The 20,903-nt window shown below is 35.7% G+C and overlaps 2 long non-coding RNA genes across 2 annotated transcripts; both read right to left on the bottom strand.

Moving 5' to 3' along the window:
• Nucleotides 1-210: 210 nt before the first annotated feature.
• LOC135266710 (uncharacterized) lies at nucleotides 211-1,050 on the bottom strand. The gene is made up of 3 exons (XR_010334858.1): nucleotides 774-1,050; nucleotides 380-514; nucleotides 211-320 (listed from the first exon to the last, which is right to left on the bottom strand). It is a non-coding gene; the product is annotated as an uncharacterized LOC135266710 (long non-coding RNA).
• An 8,974-nt stretch (nucleotides 1,051-10,024) lies between these two features.
• Nucleotides 10,025-14,199, bottom strand: LOC107398966 (uncharacterized). The gene is made up of 5 exons (XR_010334962.1): nucleotides 13,591-14,199; nucleotides 13,440-13,539; nucleotides 12,371-13,385; nucleotides 11,806-12,311; nucleotides 10,025-11,750 (listed from the first exon to the last, which is right to left on the bottom strand). It is a non-coding gene; the product is annotated as an uncharacterized LOC107398966 (long non-coding RNA).
• Nucleotides 14,200-20,903: the final 6,704 nt, after the last annotated feature.

Raw genomic sequence — 20,903 nt, 5'->3', positions numbered from 1 at the left:
TTCTTTACTCTTTTTGTGGTGTCGAAGTAGATGGCGTGTAAAATGGGTGCTAACATCATTAAAACAAATAGGACATATTGTTGGCCTTTCCCTAGCAGATTGCTTCTTAATATAATCTTGGTTTGGCTTTTGAATACGGGTAAGAGAATCATTAAGAGCATGTGGCTCGGTTTCGTTACAAGGATTTTGTTCAAGTGGACTGCACGTATTTTTTGAACACTGAATATAATGGAAATTAAACACTATTTAAAATAATTAATTCAACCTACACCAGGTAACGAAGTAGGATCTATTTTAATTCGATCTTGAGATGTGGTAATCTAAAAGTAAGTTTCAAAGTCATAATGACGAAATAAACCACAATCTAATAATTATTTACCTGCTTTAGATATGGAATATCAGGAGAAGGCTGGGCAGAATCTGAATCTGACCAATTAAAATTAGTAGTTGGATGTTTATCAGGAGGTACATATTCACTACCAGAGCTCGCAAAATCTTGAAAACTGCTTGTGCTCTTAAAAAAAAACATTTAATTTTTCCTTCAACAAAATTTCAATTTACTGGCAACGATTAAATCTATTTTTTTTAGAAAAACTTTTCAATTTTTAGGTAATGTTTAATTAATAATAATTATTTAAAAATATTACAGAAAAAATAAAAAATAATTTAAGCATCACGTATTTAATAGAAAAAGCTAATTTTTGAGTAATTTTTAAATTAAACAAGATTATAAGTTTGAAAAAACTGCCTATAATTGTTCCAAAAAAACTTACACTTCTTGATTCTGAAGAAGGTGGTCTGGAGTATGTAGACCTTTGACGTTTAGGTAAATGAGTAACTTCACCCACGTCTGTCACATGTGCTGCAACAATTTTGCGTTATCCAGCGTTGGGCAAAAGTATGAAACCAAGCGTTTTGTGCCTAAACTATGTACTCGACGAAAGAACCAATTACTGCATTACCAACTACTTTAAAAATGTGATTATTTTTCAAGAATAAATTTTTTTGAAGCTATTTTAGTTTTCGAATTATTGAAAAAAATGTTTTTTGTCAAATCGTACTCTGCTACGGTGATTTTTTTGGTAAAAGGTTATGCTCCAAAAATAACTTCTAATTTAATAAAATTAATTTTAAACCAGTATTTTTTCTTAAATAAATTATTAAATTTGCCTTCCAAATTCGTACCGAAGCTTCGAATTTGGCCGAAGTGGTTGTATCCCTAGATGTTTATGTTTGCGAAAATTTTGGCGAATCAAATTAGTGGATTAAAAGCATCAATGGATACAACCACTTCGACCAAATTAGAATAATCTTTGGAATGATTTCAGGCCGGAAGTTCTATAATTTATAAAAAAAAACATTGATTTAAAATTATTTTTATTAAAACAGAAGTTATTTTTAGAACATTAGGTTTTACCAAACAAATCGCCGTGGTAGGGTGCCATTAAAAAAATTTTTTTTGAATAACTCCAAAACTAAAAGGAATTTCGAAAAAAAATATTCTAGAAAAATGATGACATTTTTAAAGTAGTTGATGATGTACTAAGTAGCTTTTGCGTAAAATACATAGTTTAGGCACAAAACGCTTGGTTCCAGACTTGCCCAACGCTGTATATTAATAATTATTTATCTAAATTTGGCGTAAAAATGGTAATAAAGATGCATAATTACCTGTTTCATTTTGAGCAGCTAAACTTATGAGAAATTTAGTTCTGTCCATTCTGGTAGTACAAACCAACACACTACACTAAGTAAACTCTCAAATATGTTAAAAAAAGTGCATAATATTTTCCAGAAACCAGATAAGTGCAGCCCTATTGAAGATTTGGATATTTGTAATTTTATTGAAAGGAACTGCGTACTAGGTAAATATTGACAACACTGTCGGGCTTCGTATAATGCGCAAAACCTCCTCAGAATATACAAACGGGACTCATATAGTAAGTAATACATAGTGGGCTTTGTGAAAGCTGAGAAATATGTTTTCAACTGTATATTGAAAAAACTTACTCCTCTGCGGTTGCGCATAATAGTTTTTAATTATAGAATGCTTTCGTGCAGAATATACAGCTCTAAGTACAAAGGAAAGCCCGGGCTTCTTAGTGTCTATAGAACATACTGGGCTTGATAAAGATAGCTGGGTATGTATGTATATATATGTATATATATATATATATATATATATATATATATATATATATATGCGTTGATAACCCGAAATCTTCAAACCGGTGCTTAAATCACGTAAATAATAATTAAATCGATATCAAACGCAGTATGCAATACAGTTGTGCATTCTACAGAGGAGCCTTTAGATGGTCCAAAATGTATATTTTGAAATAAAAGACGGTTTTCATTAAGAAAAGTTTAATACAGTAATTCTCATACCGACACTTTTGCTTGAACATTTGAGAGAAGTTGCGGGTTTCTCAATAGTGTACTCATTTTTTAGGCAAATGTAAATTCTGGATTTAAAAAATTAACTAATAACACGTTTTAAAATAAAATGACAATTTGGAACGTTGTAATTTTTCAAATCAAGGAACTGTGGCATTTTTTTTTTTTTTTTTTTTTTTCTCCGGAGGAGAGGAAAATACGTTACGTACACCCCGGTTTCTATTGTGAGACCGGGGTAGTGTGGGGCTCTCCGACTAGGTGGACGTGTCGGCCTACCCACTAAAAACCTCTCCTCCTGTTCCTCCGCAGATGTTCGGAATCGCTTTCGCATTTCTTCGAACAAATGCTGCTTTCTTTTCCGCTAAGTTGGCAGCCTTCCTTCCCTCCTTAGCTCTTCCCTTTCCTTCGTTCTTATAATATTTCTGACGAGTTGTGAGGTGCTCGCCCAGTTCTCTTCCGATGATAGCATCACTTCCACGAATTCCTCAGCATTGGGCCACGTGAGAGTCTTCTTCATGTATTCGAGCCTTTCTCCGTCGAACCTCTCGCACAAGAAGAGGGTGTGCTCCGGGTCATCCCTGTCCTCACCACAGAACCAGCACCTCTCGTCCGCAGTTTTGCCTATCCTGTGCAGGTAGGTTCCAAAACATCCATGACCCGTCAAGGCTTGGGTCAGGTAGAAGTCGGTATGGCCTTGTTTTCTGTCCAGCCAGGGACCGATATCTGGGATCAACTTTCTGGTCCACGCCCCGTTCTGGGCGTTCTGCCAGGCCGCTTGCCATTTCCGGCGGGTCCTGTCCTCAACGGCTTTCCGCGCCCCGGGACCCATCCTTCTGATCTCTACCCTCTCCTCGATCGCCAGGGCCATGGGTTTCGTTCCGGCGATTACCTGTAGCGCCTCGTTCGAGGTGGTACGGTAGGCGCTGGTCACCCGCAGTAGTGCCGTCCTCTGTGCCCTCTCCAGTTTTTCCAGGCTTTTGCTTTTAAGGTGCCTTGACCCCCAGATTTCAGCGCCGTACAGGATCTGGCTCCGCGCCACCGCCACCAGCATCCTCCTCCTGTATGGCTTCGCCCCCCCTGTGTTTGGCATCAGCCTGGACAGGGCTGCCATTGTCCTTTCCGCCTTGGCGGCAACCTCCTCTACGTGTGGTGCAAATCTTAACTCCTTATCGAGCCTGACCCCCAGGTACTTTATGGAGGTTTGCGGAGATATATCTTCGCCCATCAGGGAGAACTTAATCTCACGCGGCCTCCTTCTGCCCGTGAGTAAAGTTGCCTCTGTTTTGTGCGCTGCCACACTCAGTCCAGTGTCCTCCATCCACTCTGCCACCTTTTGTAACGTCTGGTTTACCAGCGCCATCATCTCCTCTTCGTTTCTGGAGGACACCAGGACGGCCAGGTCGTCTGCGAACGCCAGCGTCCTCACTCCTACGGGCATCTCTAGCCTAAGCACAGCATCATACAGGACGTTCCATAGAGTCGGGCCCAAGACCGAGCCCTGTGGGACGCCGCACGTCATCTCGACGTATTCCTCCCCTTCCCCCACCAGGATTCCCCTGTCCTGCAGGTAGTCCTGTATGAGCGCTAACAGGGCTTTGTTGATTCGTTTTCCTTCTAGTGCCTCGATGATTTTCTTCCATGGAGCCGAATTAAAAGCGTTTTCGACGTCTATGGCGACGATGGCACATAGGTCCTTCCGGCCCCAGGTGCCCCGGTTGGCCGTTTCGGCAAACTTTAGTACCTCCTCCATGGCGTCTAAGGTAGACCTTCCTTTTCTAAATCCGAATTGGGAGTCCGCCAGCCCCCCCTTCTCGTCAAGTTCTTTCTCTAGCCTGGATCTGATGAGGTGCTCGAAGAGCTTTCCCATAATGTCGAGGAGACATATTGGCCTAAACTTCCTAATGCCTTCCGAATCTTGCTTCGTTTTCGGTATCAATACAAGTTTGGCTTCTTTCCACCTAGTTGGGAATTCTCCTTTTCCCGCGGATGCATTGATCACCGCAAGAACGTCACTGGTTGCCTCTTCCACCACCAGTTTTACAATCTCGGCTTGGATGCCGTCTGGACCTGGTGCTCTCTTTACCCGGAGTCTGCTCGCTGCATCCCTCAGCTCTTGTTCGCTGAACTCGATCTTCTCCTGGCAGGGCTCCTTTTGCCAAACCGTCCGTTCCCTACGAGGAAAGAGCTTCTTCACGGCTTCCTTCGTCTCCTCCTTGGAGGGCGGCGTCTCTTTTCTGAACTTCCCCATGGCTACCTTATAGCCCTTACCCCAGGGGTCTTCCTCTATCATTTCTATCAGCTCTTTCCACGCCGTTTGCTTCGCCTTCTTTATGTGTCCCCGAAGTTCCTTCTTGGTCATTCTGTACCGGTCTTCTAATTGCTGTATTTGTTCCGACGTAGTTTTCCTGCATTTACGCCCCCGCCCAAGAGTTCTTCTTGCTTTAAGGCACTTTGCCCTTTGCTCGGCAATGTCTCGGTTCCACCAGTACACTGGTCTTTTGTGTGCTGGGTGCCCCCCCCTACATGTGGCAAAGGAGGAGTTGCACATTTCCTCGATCTTTTGCATCAGTGTCCCTGTTGACCAGTGTCTGCCTCTACCACTGATCTCCTTCCTCACGAGTTCTCGATAGATGTTCAGTCCTTCTCCGTCGATTTTCCAGCTCTTCCTTACCCTCTTCGTTCTTGCTTCGTTTTCCTCTTTCGTTTTACATATTTCGAAGTAGATGTCCCTGTGGTCGCTGAGATTCTCCTCTGGGAGTACCTTCCAGTTCTTAATCTTATCCGCGAGGCCGTTCGACGTAATTGTAAGATCTATATTGGAAACGCTCTCCCCTCTCACAAAGGTGGGCTCGTCCCCCGTGTTTTGAATGGTGTAGTCTCTTTGGGCTATCCAATCCATAAGGATCCGTCCCCTTTCGTCCTCTTTTTTGGAGCCCCAAGCCGGCGACTTGGCGTTGAAATCGCCAACAATTATGCACTCCTCTCCGCTGGAGTTTAGTTGGCCTTCTAATTCCCTAAGGAGCTGTTTGAACTCATCCAGAGTGGAGTTGGGCGATATGTAGCATCCATATAATGCGTACCCCCTGTACTCCACTCCCACGAAACCATTTCCAATATGTTTCCTAAGTGCCTCCGCCTTGTTGAATTGTCTGATTGCCACGTCTTTCCTCCTATCCAGCGTCCAAGGGCCCATTTCGGATAGTTTCTTATTTGGTTCCGCCACCACCGCGATGTCTATCTGTCTATCGTGAACTGTTCCGTGGAGTAGCTGGAAGGCTTCCCTGCTTCGGTTTAGGTTACACTGCAACACTTTTATTTTGTCTGGGCGTCCTGTTGGTCTTCCTCGTCCTCCTCCGCCCCTAAGACGGAGGGAGTCGCTGGGGAGTCCGGTTGAGACGCATGGGGTGTCGGGTGGGACTGTCCCGGACCGGGCTGCCCCGGCCCGGTCCGGGCACCCTCATGCTTCTCTGGTGAGGGGGGAGGGAAGGTCCCCCTCTATGTGTGGTTTCGCTGTATCCGTCCTGGCTTCTGGCACTTTACCTACCTCCTCGGTCTCCATCTGTGACATGTGTTTTTCTTCCGTTTGGGGTGGATGTCCGTTCTTTGCTGTACTGATGCTACGGATAAGTTTCCTAACTTCTTTTCTGCGAACGGGGCATTTATTTGATCCCGTCCTGTGGCCCTCCTCGTTGAACTGTGGCATTTGATTTTATGGAACCTGCTATTAACTGTCTTACATTTTGCCTAAAAAATATTTCGGCGTCTAAAATTACAAAATAAATTTCTCTTGAAGGGTAAATTAGTAATCCTTCCTTATAAGATTTCAAGTTGGCCAACTTGTTTAAATTTTGTATTACGGCATTGTTAGTAACTGTTATGAAATCAAAACATCTTTCACAATAAATGTAATTTACTTTAATTTTTTTAATAATTGAACCTAATAAATAATATAATGCATGTTGCTTTTCACAATTTGAATTTTGGGTAACAACACTGCTAAACTGGCTGTCAGAAGTTATGGTTTCAAAATCATCATTTTCATTATGTGTTTGATCATTTAAAATGTTGACTAAAGGATTTTCGTCAGATGCATTATAATTTCCATATTTTGGATGAGCCAAATATTGAGAAACCGAAACCAATCTAAGTGCGGTTTTAAATTCCTTCGCATTAGGAACCGGGTTGCGGGATCTAATGGAAGAAAATAAATTTTCGAGGGCGCCTTGTGTAAATCTACTTAATAATAAATAATTAAAATTTTGGCAACACAAAAATTTTTCTTGCAAGTCTGTAATATAACACTTTGCGTAGCCAACGTAATTCCCGTTTATATGGGTTTCCAGTACCCTCTTGTTCCTACGTAGAGGTGGTTAGTGATATGGATAACTTCGTTCCGAAAGTCCAATGTTTGGATATATTTGTCACTGTTCCGTTTACTTAATCCATCTTTGATATACATTGAACTCATTATGCTAAACCACTTATGTATTATCTCTATAAACCAAGATGTAGTGGAATGTTCTTGACTAATTTTACCTCTTGATATATAGTATTTAATGGCGGCCGAAGTATTGTGGTTTAATATGGCCATTGCGCCCTGTACCTTCATTTTGTCAAAATGATTTGGGATTAAATACTTTATTTTCAGGTAAGGTGCAACTTTTCTTTCAACTTTTTTTTCTTCTTCCACTATGGCTTTGACACTTTCGATTGTAATTTTGTTATTCGTTAATTTATATTTCTTGACAATCTCTTCACTGACAAGAATTTCGTTTTTATGCGTGAGCGTTGTTCTAATATTTTTTAACATATAGGTAGCATGTGACATAAAAAAGACTTTTTTAGATTCGTTATCCTTCATGCAAAAATTTTGAAAATTTTGAGTTTTAGAAAACCATCCCGCTTTAATTTGATTAATTTTCCAAACAGCTTGGTTTTGAGGACTCATGTCCGAAATTACTGTACAAATATCGATGTTTATTCCATGACATTTTCTAATTATCTCATGGATAAAATTATTTACTTCAGTTGCACTGTACGAATTTCCTGTAAAATGATAACCAATAGTCTGCTTCCACCTTGTTATACCAGCAATCATGAACACAAGAGCATGACTTGCTTATTGTTCACTGTGATTTTCTTTAGAATTGCTCAATGTAGGTTTTCCTAAAATGTAACAATTATAACCAGGACTGCTTTTAAGTGTTAAAAAAAAGTATATGGTTTATTTGTAGAAAAATACATATGTTTATGTTTTCTCGAATAATTATTTGAGAAGTTCACTCAAAATCATACATTTTCTGCACAATTAAACAAATAAAATGCTCCCTATATCGTTTTTTTTGTTGTCTAATAAATGAGATATTGAAAAAAAAAGTTTAACTAGATACATACATACTTTTGAAGATTTATAAATACCTATAATTTCACCACTATTATTGTCGTATTGAAATCCAGGTTTATTGGCCATTTCATCCATCAACAAAACAGCATGTCTTACTTCAGGTAATAAATAATACATCTTATTTAGTTTTTACTTTTTAATTCAAAAATTTCGGTGTGAAGTTCCGGTAAACACTTAAAACTTTTGATTTTTCTTTGTAGAGTCCTAATACATGGAATAGGGTAATTCTGTTTCCTTAATTCTTCGTAGCCAGTGGATCTACAAGTCAGCTATAATTTTAAAGATTTTTGTATGGTTTTTGTCGACCAGTTTATTTCGTTACAGTTTATTAGAAGTATTTCGACTTGTTCAGGTTCAAATGTTTGTTTGAGTTTTTTTTTTTAAATACATTATGAATATTATGATCAATCCACTCCTTAATTTTTTATTATCAAGTTCTAACTGGTTTTCGAATTTTTTTATCAAGTTTTCCTATTATTCTTTTGATTTATTCAAATTATCTTCTTCGGTGGCTGTGTAAAAAAGATTATACGTTAAACGATGTTGAAGAGGAAAAATTTTGTCTTTTTTGAATCGAAAAAAGGAGCATATAAAACTGTTGGAATGGCATTCCAACGCAATACTTTTTTATCTATACGCCATTCCAATTGATCTTCCGTAAAATGTTTCTAAAACGAAGAAAGCAATATTGCAAAACTTCTCTGAATCATATTCATGACTGAAGCTTATCACATACTTCGCAAAGTAAGGCATATTCGGATAATTCGCCTCTTCCAATGTTTTCTAACCATTGTTTGCACAGTTCTTCTTTTTTATTAGACGAAGGCAGACGAAAAAATTGTACGCCACTTTTGTTGTGGCAATTAACGGCACAACAACAAGGCATTATTTTCAGAATAGAATTATTGTTAAAATAATTTGTCAAAATGATTATTGTGACACAAAACTATCACTTGATATAAATTAAAATTTTTTAAAGAAATCATCTTGCTTTTTTATTAGACAGGTACTTACATGTTTAGTTTATTAATTTAATTTTTTATTCATTGTTGAACATATTTTAGTTCCGTAACACCTACTGCTAATAGTACTGCAGTCGAAAATTTTAAATTATTGGTCAAAAATCCCATGAAGAATTAATTCTTCAAAACCAATCTTTTGTGTAATTTTGGATGCCGAGATATTTTTTGGACAGAACGTAAATCAATTAATAACAGGTGTAAGAATGTTAAGAATTTTAAATGGTCAAGCAATTGTGTTGATATCAAAGCCAGTCGATACAGTGTATCTACTGGCTTTGCTAGATATGAGAGTTGTTGTATTAAACCTTTCCTAATGAAAACCGTCTTCTAATTCAAAATACACATTCTAAGCAAACTAGTGGCTCCCCATGGGAATGTTTAATTGTATTATACATATTATACGACCTTTAGATTTATTTGTTATTTACGTGAATGCTGCACAGCTTTGAAGTTTTTATGGGATATATTTAAAATTTTGTCTTTCAACACTTAATTAAGGAAAATCATGAGGAATCATGATTAAACCACAGGAAATCATCTGGTGTACAAACTTTGGGGTACGATTTACATCTCTGTATCGGGTGATTCAAAAATATGTGGCATAATTTTAACCACGAATACCCCTCTACAATTAAGAATAGATAGGATAGTATTTACTGACCCACCACAAAAAATTGGAAAATTACCATTTTTCGAAAATTGGTATGGAAAAATGGTTTTTTGAAAATATTTTTGTTACCGTTCATGCGATTATAATGAAATTTTGCATGTCAAGAGACACAAAGACGCTCTTTGATAAGGTGTAAATGGAAATCTTGTGAAAGTATACATTTCCGGTGACAAGGGGGCCCTTCCAGTTTTTAGGTGATAACTCAATTTTTCGGCCTATAAACACGTATTTTTGATACCAAAAATCAACAGCTCAATTATTTTTTAATAAAAATGGAACCCTTGCTTCATATCGCCAAAATGTACCGTTCTCGAGTTATTTGGGATTAAAATAAACTCTACACTGCACTACAGAATAGAAAAGTATAAATTTTGAGCCTACCATTACCTTGGAAACTGTCGACTAAGAATGACACAGCTGTCATTGCTGTCACATTTGATGTCAATTTCATTTAATCTAAAGTAAAATTTGATTATTTCTTGATGATAATAGTTAAAGACACGATTATGTGTTGGAAGAAATAATGCATGAGCTAGCGGCAGTGTTGTTCCTAACTAGAAAAATTTTGTAACGAAAGTAACTATCAAATTGTAATGGTTGGTAATGAATGCGGGACATTTGAAAATAAGAATTAAATAAAAACATTAAAATCTTTTGAAAATCATTTATTCTGTCTAACATAAAAAAATCCTATTTTTAACAAAACAAAACAGGTAATCCTATTTTTAACAAAACAAAACATAGGTAATCCTATTTTTAACAAAACATAACAAAAAAGAAAAAAAAACGATCGATCAAAAGACTTTCCACCAAGCAATCTACAAAATTGCACATAATTATGTTACCCAATCTCATCACCTTACATAAAGCTGCTTGATAGAAGGAATTTTGATTATTTAGTATACTTCTACTATTTTAATATAATTAAAGCCGGAGTTACAGCGTAAGACGCTACTTTTTAAACAACTTTAAGCAAGTTAATTCGTACGAGAACCGTTTCATCGACTGTAACTCCATTTTAAAGAATTCAACAGTTAACATTGTTAAAATGTAATTTCATCAGAATCACAAACCATTTGGCTGTCTGAATCTAAGGCTAAATTTCTTGACATCAGCGATTTTAAAGGTTCAAAATTAAAACAGCACTTGTCTTTCAAAAGATATTTTGTATGTAGTAAATAATTACAAGTAAAAATATTAAGTTTATTTCTATTTTTGGTTTTTATTAAAGATAATTGAGAGAATATTCTCTCTGCCGCAGCGGAGGAGTGTGGTAAACACAACAACCCTTTAACAAAATTTGTCAAATGAGGGAACATATATTCATTCAGTCCGTTTTTTATGTTGAAAACGTAATTCCAAAAGTCTACTAGAGACTTGGAACTGTTCATTTTAATTTCAGACATATCAGATAAGAGTCTCCATTCTGAATTGAGTTTCTCTAAATTAGTGACTAATGTAGGAAATCTACTAGCAAGAGGAACTAGGGTCTCGCATACACCAGACACAGCCACAGCAGGGTCAAAGTTTTGCATAAATTTCAATACATTGTCATCAAAATTAAATCTTGATAATATTTGTTTACTTAATTCAACATAGAAGTCTAAACATTTTATTTTAAAGCTATCTATTTCAGTCTTGTTGATGGGTGTACTATTAATAATTAATTCACAATTTGCTCCGCAATAAATATTATCCAATGTTTTGTAGTTATGAGGAAGGAACTGTATTTTATTATACATAGTCAGATTACTTAAATATTGGGGTTTCATAAAATTTTTCAGTATTGATTTAAATAGACCAGTGATCCTACTATGTAATAAATGTAGCTTTGGCGATTCACCTTGAAATTCTAAATTCATGGTATTCACTACATCAAGAATATATGATAGAAATGTAAAGTATAATTTGAATACAGGATTTTGTAAAGCAGAAAGTATCTGCTCAGGATTAACAAGACAACTTTTATCATAAACCTCATTTGTAAAAAACATCGTCAAAGACTGCCACTGTTCAATAATACGGTCTACAACAGCTTGTAGTGAAAGCCACCTAGTATTACTTAATTTTAACAGTTTATGTTGGCTCACATCAACAAAACACTGATATTCCTTTAATTCATGTTGTCATTTCGAGCTGTGTGCAAAATAAGAAACAATATCTCTAGCTAATTTTTCTATTGATGTAGGTAACTTCTTACAAGCTGCTCCAGAACAAAGAGTTAGAGAATGGCACACACATCCCAGAGCAAACATATCTGGAATTCCTTCTTTAAATTTGGCTTGTACACTAGTTATGTTGCCTTGCATTACCGAAGCATTGTCTGCTGCAAATCCGATCATTTTTGTAAGTGGTATATTATTTTGTTCTAATAGTCCCTTCGTTGCAGTATATAATGATTCAGCTGTACCATTTTCAACCGGAATTAGCCCTCAATATTCATCTTTTATGACATCTCCACTGTAGTATCGAGCTAAAACTGTTAAACATTTTTGGGTGGAAATGTCTGTGGTTTCATCCAATATTAAAGAAAACTAATTGCTTTTTAATTCTTCTGATACCTGACGTAAATGTGCTGGACCAGTTATTTCAGTGCATATTTTTGTACCTTTTTTACGGCTACACTGTAAATGTTTAGCAATTTCTGAATCATAACACACTGAGGCTAGAAATTTAGGTAAATGTTCAAGTAAACGAAATGGAAGGTTATGTTCTGCTAGAAACATGATCATCTTAATTTCAGCTTGCTTAACGCCATCTTTTAATCGTTTCTTTTCTGTTGTTTCTGTCATCAAGGTAGCGATTTGTGGAGTTGCTCCTATAAATTTACATTTATTGAATAAGTCGTTATAAGTTCATATAGAAGTGTATATTTACCTAAACATTTTATTTTTTTAATGTGACTTCTACTATTGCCATGTCTATTTATGTGAGTAATTCCTCCAACCAAAGTTTTATTGCAAACATTACACTGTGCTTGCCCTGTGGCAGGTATTTCTGTCAACCATTTTTTATTGTCTTTGGTTATCCATGATTTTTTAAATTTCTGTTTAAAAACATTTCGTATACGCTTCTTTCGTTTCAATAGAACACCTTCATGGCTGTCGTTGTAAGTTTCTTCCTCTGGTTCTGAACCTGAATCAGTGGCAACAGTGGCAACACTAGGAACGGGTGCTGAAATTGTGGCGGGCACAGTATTCCGAGATAAGTCACGAATTACAAATCTAAAGAAGTTAGAAAATACTAAGTTAACAATTCAAAACTGATTTCTAATACATACTTGTCCATTTTCAAACCATAAGATTCACCACTTCACTGTTCACTCTAGCCTAACCGGTAACCGTCAAAAACTGCAATATATTTTAATTCAAATCAAACATGAGATCAAGGTACAGGAGTCACATGGCTCTGAGGACACAACTAACAAACTAACAACTTATGGCCTGTGGTGCCTGTGGATGTGACCTACTAAGCTTAAGCTCGGGCTGTCAATGTTGTCAATGCTGTCATCTGGTCATCTGTCAACAGTGTAGTGTGTGGTGTCAAATGTAGATTGTCGAAACATATTCTGCCAACATGGGTGAATGTACCACCAACCACAAATAATTAAAAACTCTTGAGAGAATTTGAATACCGTAATGGGAATTTATTTATCAGAAAATTGATAAGGCAAATTTGTAATGAAATCAAGTAATTGTAAAATTGTAGTAATGGCGTAATGACAATAAATAAATTGTAATGGAATCATTACAATTGTAATGTCAGGAACAACATTGGCTAGCGGTAGCCGTCCCGGCATCACAACTTGATCTGATGCCACACCACCAGAAAACGATTTTCCCTCCAAATCGCTGTTTTTATCAATATTTCAATACTTGCATTATAAAACTATCTATAACCTAAATGAAGAATTAAAACGATCAGAGACCAAGAACATAACCTCAACTGTAACAAATCACAAAATAAAATCTTATCAACCATTTATAGTACCATTATTGCAATTTTTCTTTAATAGGAAGTTAATTTAATCCACAGGTTGTTGAAACCTGCGAAGAATAACGCACGGTTTAATGTTTATTTACATTTTTAAAAATTACAAGAACTTCAACAACAATAAGCATGAAAGCAACAAATGCCGCTAGCGCGCTAGCTGGCGCCTATGCTATTTTTCGTAAGCGCGAAAAACAAATCATAAAGTCATAACGATAAAAAAATTCTTTTAGTATTTGGAAGTGATGCTCTGATCACCCCATACTGGTAAGTCTAGTTAAAAAAAATGATCCATGTTATTATTGTTGTTTAATAAAAAAACATTGACTTCATTATTCATATTTTCTTTGATAATCGCGCTTATGAAAAATAGCACTGGCGCCAATTAGCACGCTGGCGGCATTTGTTGCTTTTGTGCTCATTGTTATCGAAGCTCTTGTAATTTTCAAAAATGTAAATAAACATTAAGCCGTGCGTTATTCTTTTGTGGATCAAATTAACTTCCTATTAAAGAAAAATTGCAACAATGGCATTACAAATAGTTGATAAGATTTATTTTGTGATTTGTTACAGTTGAGGTTGTGTTCTTGGTCTCTGATCGTTTTAATTCTTCATTTGGATTATAGTTTTATAATGCAAATAGTGAAGTATTGATAAAACCAGCAATTTGGAGGAAAATTCGTTTTTACGGTGTGAAAACCTTGTGGTGTAGTCCAGTGGCGTGCGGTGAAATTTTGAACAAGGAAGCAATTTCAAAACTTACCTATTTACATATAATGTAACTATTCTCCTTCCTTTTTTAGAAAATTCTGCAATCACGTCATCGTAAAATCGTGGATATTTAAATTTTGTTTAAATTCATTAATAAATAAAAAAGTTATGAGGGGGGTGCCTTTTTCGGTGGGACACCCTGTATTTACGTGTAATTAAACACATACCTATTAGTACATAATTATATTTTAACGAAATATATCTGATAAATATTCCATCTGTTACCTTAAATTTATTTGAATTAATTTTTAATTTTACTAGGGAAGCACCGCTTCCCTTGCGCACATGGACCGCACGGCCCTTGTTGTAGTCTCAGATCAAGTTGTGATGCCGGGATGGCTATCGCTAGCTCATGCATTATTTGTTCCAACACATAATCATGTCTTTTACTATTATCATCAAGAAATAATCAAAATTTACTTTGGATTAAATGAAATTGACATCAAATGTGACAGCATTGACAGCTGTGTCATTCGTAGTGAACTGTTTTCAAGGTAATGGTACGCCCAAAATTTATACTTTTCTATTCTGCAGTGCAGTGTAGAGTTTATTTTATTCCCAAATAATTAGAGAACGGTACAGTTTGACGACATGAAGCAAGAGTACCTTTTTTATTAAAAAATAATTGGGTTTTTGATTGTTGATATCAAAAATACGTGTTTATAGGCCGAAAAATTGAGTTATCACCTAAAAACTGGGAGGGCCCCCTTCTCACCGGAAATGCATAGCTTTTACAAGATTTCCATTTACACCATATCAAAGAACGTCTTTGTGTCTCTTGGCATGCAAAATTTCATAATAATCGCATGAACGGTAACAAAAATATTTTCAAAAAACCATTTTATTCCATACCAATTTCTGAAAAATTGTAATTTTTCAATTTTTTGAGGTGGGTCAGTAAATACTGTCACAAAGGGGGTCAACCTCCTGGTATTCCGTAATTAGTTGAGTTTCGACAGGTCGGTTTTGCTGATGGTAAATTCCATAAAGAATGGTGACCGCCGTTTTTAGAAAAGTCAGCTTATCGAAGCTCAATAAAACTGACGGAATAAGAGGAGCGGGGGGAAGTCGGATTAAGGTTTTTACTAGAGTAACTTCGGGGTGTTCGAGGATTTTCGGAGTGTGAGTGTGACATGTGCCCTACCCTTAATCTGGAATATGGGAAGAGCAGATGACCGCTTAACGTGCATCTTGTAAGTACCCAGCTCTGTATGTAGGCGTAGGCAATAAATATATTTTTTCTACTTGGCCGTTTATCTTAACCCTTACCACGAGTTTAGGCCCGTGACAATACTATCCTATCTATTTTCATTTTTAGAGGGGTATTCGTGGTTAAAATTATGCCACATATTTTTGAATCACCCGATATTACCTAAGAAATAGAAATAATACAATCTAAATTGCTCTTTATTATTAAAATTAAACAGTTCACCAAACTTCGATGCGCTATAATTTCCATACTTAGATGCAGTAAATATTGTGAAACGGAGGTTAATGTAAGCAGAACAGTCTTAAACTTCCTTCTATTAGGGCGGAATCTAATAATTTAGGATAAATTTTCAAGAAAGTATTGTTTAAACCTACCTGAAATATATAATGAAAATTTGGTATCTCAGAAATTTCTCTTTCAAGTAGATACCCGACACTTTATGTTTCTGAAACAATTTTTGTTTGAATGAGGTTCCAGTATACTCACACAGAAGTGCTTCGTAATGGGGACGACTTTGAACAGTCTGGTGGTCCCTTAGTTTAATGTTTTTGGTGTCGATTTATTATTTACGTGATTGAAGCACAGGTTTGAAAGTTCCATAGAATCTGCTCATACCCAGTAATAATCAGAGTTAGAAAGACTACTGATGAACACCAGAATCACTGTGCTCTTTACCAATTTCTCAAAGATGAGAAAGTCTTGACAGTTTTGACGTATGTTCACAATTATTGACAATTTGACGAACCTTTAAAATTACAGCGTTATTACAATATATGTCGAGCTTTGCAAAAGTAAATTGCCTGTTTAAATACATTCTCGATTCAAATCTAATATCTGACGTGACCTTACACGAATATCTCTTTTGAGCATCCCCTTTTAACTATTTTATTTATTGAAGATTAAGCGTAGAATCAGAGACACAAGGCACTTACTAAGGCTTTTCAAGGCTGCGCATTTTATGTAAATAATGCGGTATATGTTGAATTTCGATAGTCGCGCCCTCTTTAGAGTATATAATTGTTATTGTTGCCCTGTCAAGGTCCGTGTCGCTACTTTAGTACAAAGCCAGTAGATACACTAAAGCAAAGCCAGTAGATAAACTAAAGTAGCGACACGGACCTTGACAGGGCAACAATAACGATTATACACTCTACAGATAGCTCCACCATCAAAATTCAAAAACGTACGTCAAAAATGTCAAGATTTTCTCACGTTTGAAAAATTGGTGAATCAGAACCATAAATTCGATGATTGTCTATAATTTCACCCTTGTTATTACTGTTTATGTGTACAGATACCATGAAACCTTCAAACTTATGCTTCACTTACGTAAAAATAAATCAGATCGTCCCTAAATTCAACTGAACATTGGAATGAGAAAGGTTATTACAATGCGCAGTATACAGCACCTCTTATGGACATTTCGAAGAAGGTGCTGGCACAGATTAGGGCAACCTCATGTGTGGTGCTGGCGCTTCAACAGTGAATTCATTCCTTAAAAGAATTTGAACTTTGTATTTAACGAAAAAGCCAAAAACACGTTTCAAAATAATAGTTGTTTGATCTCAAAAAATTGTGATACTTACATTTCTAATTTTAATAAACTCCTCTATAAGTGTTTTTACAGGTTATCGTATTTAATTACTCCAGGATTTTAAATTGGTCGATTTATTTTTTTTTAAATTAAATTTAATTTTTTCCCTCAACACTATTAACAACTGCTATGAAACCAAGACATCTTTCGCAATAAGAAAAGAAATTGTTTTCAATATTACCCGAGAGGTAAACCGCTGAGGAAATCAGTGTACAAAATTAAGTAAATAAAGAAATTTTAAGGAAATCACTTAAAATTTAGGGAAAATCAGAAGGAATCATGATGAAATCACAGGAAACCATTTGGGGTACGGTTTACACCTCGATATTACCTAAGAAATAGAAATAATACAACCTGAATTTCTCTTTATTATTTAAATGTTGTATAACATAGTTGCTGTAAATAAGTGGCTATAAAAAGTCCACCAAACTTCGATGCGCTACAATTCCCAGATTTAGATGCATTAAATTTTGTGAAACGAAGGTCAGTGTAAGCAGAGCGGTCTTAAATTCTTTCCCATTAGGACAGAATCTAATAATTTAGAATGAATTTTCAAGGAAGTATTGTTTAAATCTACCTGAAATACTTATTGAAAATTTGGTATCTTAGAAATTTCTCTTTCAAGTTGGTACCTAACACTTCAAGTTTCTGAAACAATTTTTGTTTGAATGAGTTTCCAGTATTCTCACACAGACGTGCTTCGTAATGTGGATGACTTTGAACAGTCTGGAGGCCCCTTTGTTTAATGTTTTTGGTGTCGATTTATTATTTACGTGATTTAAGCACAGGTTTGAAAGTTCCATGAAATCTGTTCATAACCAATAACCACAGTAAAACTACAGATGAACGCCAGAATCACTGTGCTCTTTACCAATTTTTCAAAAGTGAGAGAATCTTGACAGTTTTGACGTATGTTCAAAATTACTGACAATTTGACGAACCTTTAAAATTACAGCGTTATTACAAAAAATGTCGAGCCTTGGAAAAGTAAACTGCCTGTATAAATACATTCTCGATTTAAATCTATCATCTAATGTGACCTTTAACTAATATCTCTTTTGAGCATCCCCTTTAGCAATTTCATTTAGTGAAGATTAAACGTAGAAACAGAGACAAAACGCACTTACTAAGGCTTTTCAATGCTAGGCATTTTATGTAAATAATGCGGTATATGTCGAATTTCGATAGTTGCGCCCTCTCTAGAGTGTATAATCGTTATTGTTGCCCTGTCAAGGTCCGTGTCGCTACTTTAGTATATCTACTGGCTTTGCTTTAGTATATCTACTGGCTTTGGCGGTTGAGAGATTGCAGCGCCATCATTAGGTGGTCGCGAGCATAATGGCGGGAAATTTAAATGGCTCCAACCTCTACTTGGACATGAAATAATATAATTTTTCGTAATTTTTGCAAATGTTTGCAACAACAGCTTTTAGTAACAAAATACTAAAAACTGTCATTGCAAACATGTGCAAAGAAAACGTAAATGCAGCATAAATAAAAAATTGCAATATTTTAAAAATTTATTGGTGGTGATTTTAACATACATCTATACTGTTTCAAATTAAACACAATGGCCCGAATTCTTATCTCATCATTAATGATGTGATTAGCTAAATACGCTATTAAACTAAACATAAAACGATATAGATTTATGTAAATCTAATGCTGTGGAAAGAGATGCAAACGTTGCCATGAAAGTTAGAGACGTTATTAAATTTAATAATGGGATAAGAATTCGGGCCAATGTTTGTTGACTAAGGGAGGATTTTACAATCGTCAGATAAACCCCGGATAAGTTATTTGTGGTATAATTATTACGGTTGCAATTGTTACAATGTATTTTTCAAAATTTATTCCCAGAATAAAGTTATCCGACGATTGTAAAAGCAGTCCTAAATTAAAATAACTATTAATACACGGGTAAATAGTAAACTTGCTGTTTCAAAACCAATAAACAAACACTAGCACACTTACATTATTTGGAGTGAAATAGGTCACAAATTAGAACTGTGTTTCCGTGTGATTCTCTGAAAGTTAGTACGGCTTAAGTTAAAGAAAAACAGGGAGAAACAAATTTTACAGTAATGTTTAACATTTTTCTTAGCTGTTTAAAGCCAATTTCTGGTAACATATTTAACGGAGAAATAAATCTGAACAGCAATTAAAACATAGCAACAGCAATCACATAAGCATTACCTTATCAACTAACAGAGGTAAAATTTAACTGAATTTTAATGGTACCAGAAACTGGACCTAAACAAAATAAAAATTGGAACGGTTCTATAACATATGAATATAATATTCAATGTATGCCTGAATAAATAAACAAATAAAAAAACAATGACTCGTCTTAACTTACCAAAAAATTAATGAATGAATAAATATATAAATAAATAAATAACAATAAATATCAGTAATTTTCCCCATAAGAACGAAAGAAGTTTATACAAAATCAACCCAACAGTTTTTTGGAGTATGAAAAGACTGAAAGTGGAAGAAAAACTTGTTTACAAACAATATTTGAGCTAATAATGAGGATTGTGCATTGACCAATAATTAAAGGTTACTACTAACATCCAAAGATAAATTGAAAACCAGTCTAAAAAATTAAGCCGCATACGCAAAAGGTTGTTTTATACCATCCCTAAGATACTTTTCTATATAACATTTTGCAAAATTCTTATTTATAATTTTCACTATTTTTCTCCTTTCTTTTGTGCAATTGAAATAAATTGTCAAGCTGTTCATCTAGAACTGACCTCTTTACAAACTTTTTAAAATTGTTTTGTAATGGCTTGTTACCCGCGATTTTAAGATATGAATCTTGATCGTTTCGCTCTGAAAATCCAAGTTCAACTTATTTACGAAATCCAAAATATAGAACAAAAAGTACAAGTATCCCTTATAGACAGGGTTTTTTAAGTTGGATAAAATTGCATCGGTTGAGTGAAGTCTTTCCTCAAACTCTGTGTTCGTGAAATGAAGAATAAGAGCTTCCCAGGTTTCTAAGATACGGTCTACCACAGCCTGCAAATTATTAAATTATTAAAAAAAGAATTGTTAAAATCTACTGACCTACCTGTAGGGAAAGCCATCTCGTTTGGGAGGGCTTTAACATTTTATGAGGCTTCATTTCGAGAAATATTTGACATTCCTCAAAGCTCTCTTGCCGTTTCGAGCTGTTGGAGAAATGGTTAAAGATGCTCCTAACAAATTCTTCGACTGACTTTGGTAATTTTTTCGATGCTGCCGAGGAACATAAATGAATCGATTGGCAAGTACAACCCATAATAAAAACATTCGGCAAAGCTTCTTTTAGTCTTGCTTGGACTCCCGTTTTAGCCCCCATCAGACTGCGGCATTATTCGCAGCAAATCCTACCATCTTATTTAGATCCAAATTGTTCGTTTGTAACAAATTTAACAAGCAATTAAATATCGATTCTGCATTTGCCGAAGTAACTCTCAAAAGACCAAGAAAGTGATCTTTGACTTCCATACCATCGTCAAACCTTATTACTACTGCAAGTGATTTCTGCGTAGCAGTATCAGTTGTCTCGTCCGCAATTAAAGAAAAATATTTGTTTTTGACTTTTGCTTCAATGATTTTTAAATTTTCTGTCTGCAGACATTGTGTTTCTTTGGCCTTTGTTGGGCCACAATTTATATCCTTGGCAATTGCAGAATCTGGAGCAACCGACTTCAGCAAGGGGACAAGGTGGTCCATTAATAAAAATGGTAAATTATGCTCATGTAAAAAAGTCACAAGTTTCAACTCAGAAGAAAATACCTTATCGTTATGAATTTTTATTTCGTCTTTTGGAATGTACTGTAGTGAGACCGTGA

This window comes from Tribolium castaneum, chromosome 7, assembly GCF_031307605.1.
Source record: "Tribolium castaneum strain GA2 chromosome 7, icTriCast1.1, whole genome shotgun sequence".
In the NCBI taxonomy this organism is placed as follows: domain Eukaryota; kingdom Metazoa; phylum Arthropoda; class Insecta; order Coleoptera; family Tenebrionidae; genus Tribolium; species Tribolium castaneum.
Note: the sequence above shows the minus strand (reverse complement) of the source record. Positions and strands in the feature narration are given on the sequence as shown.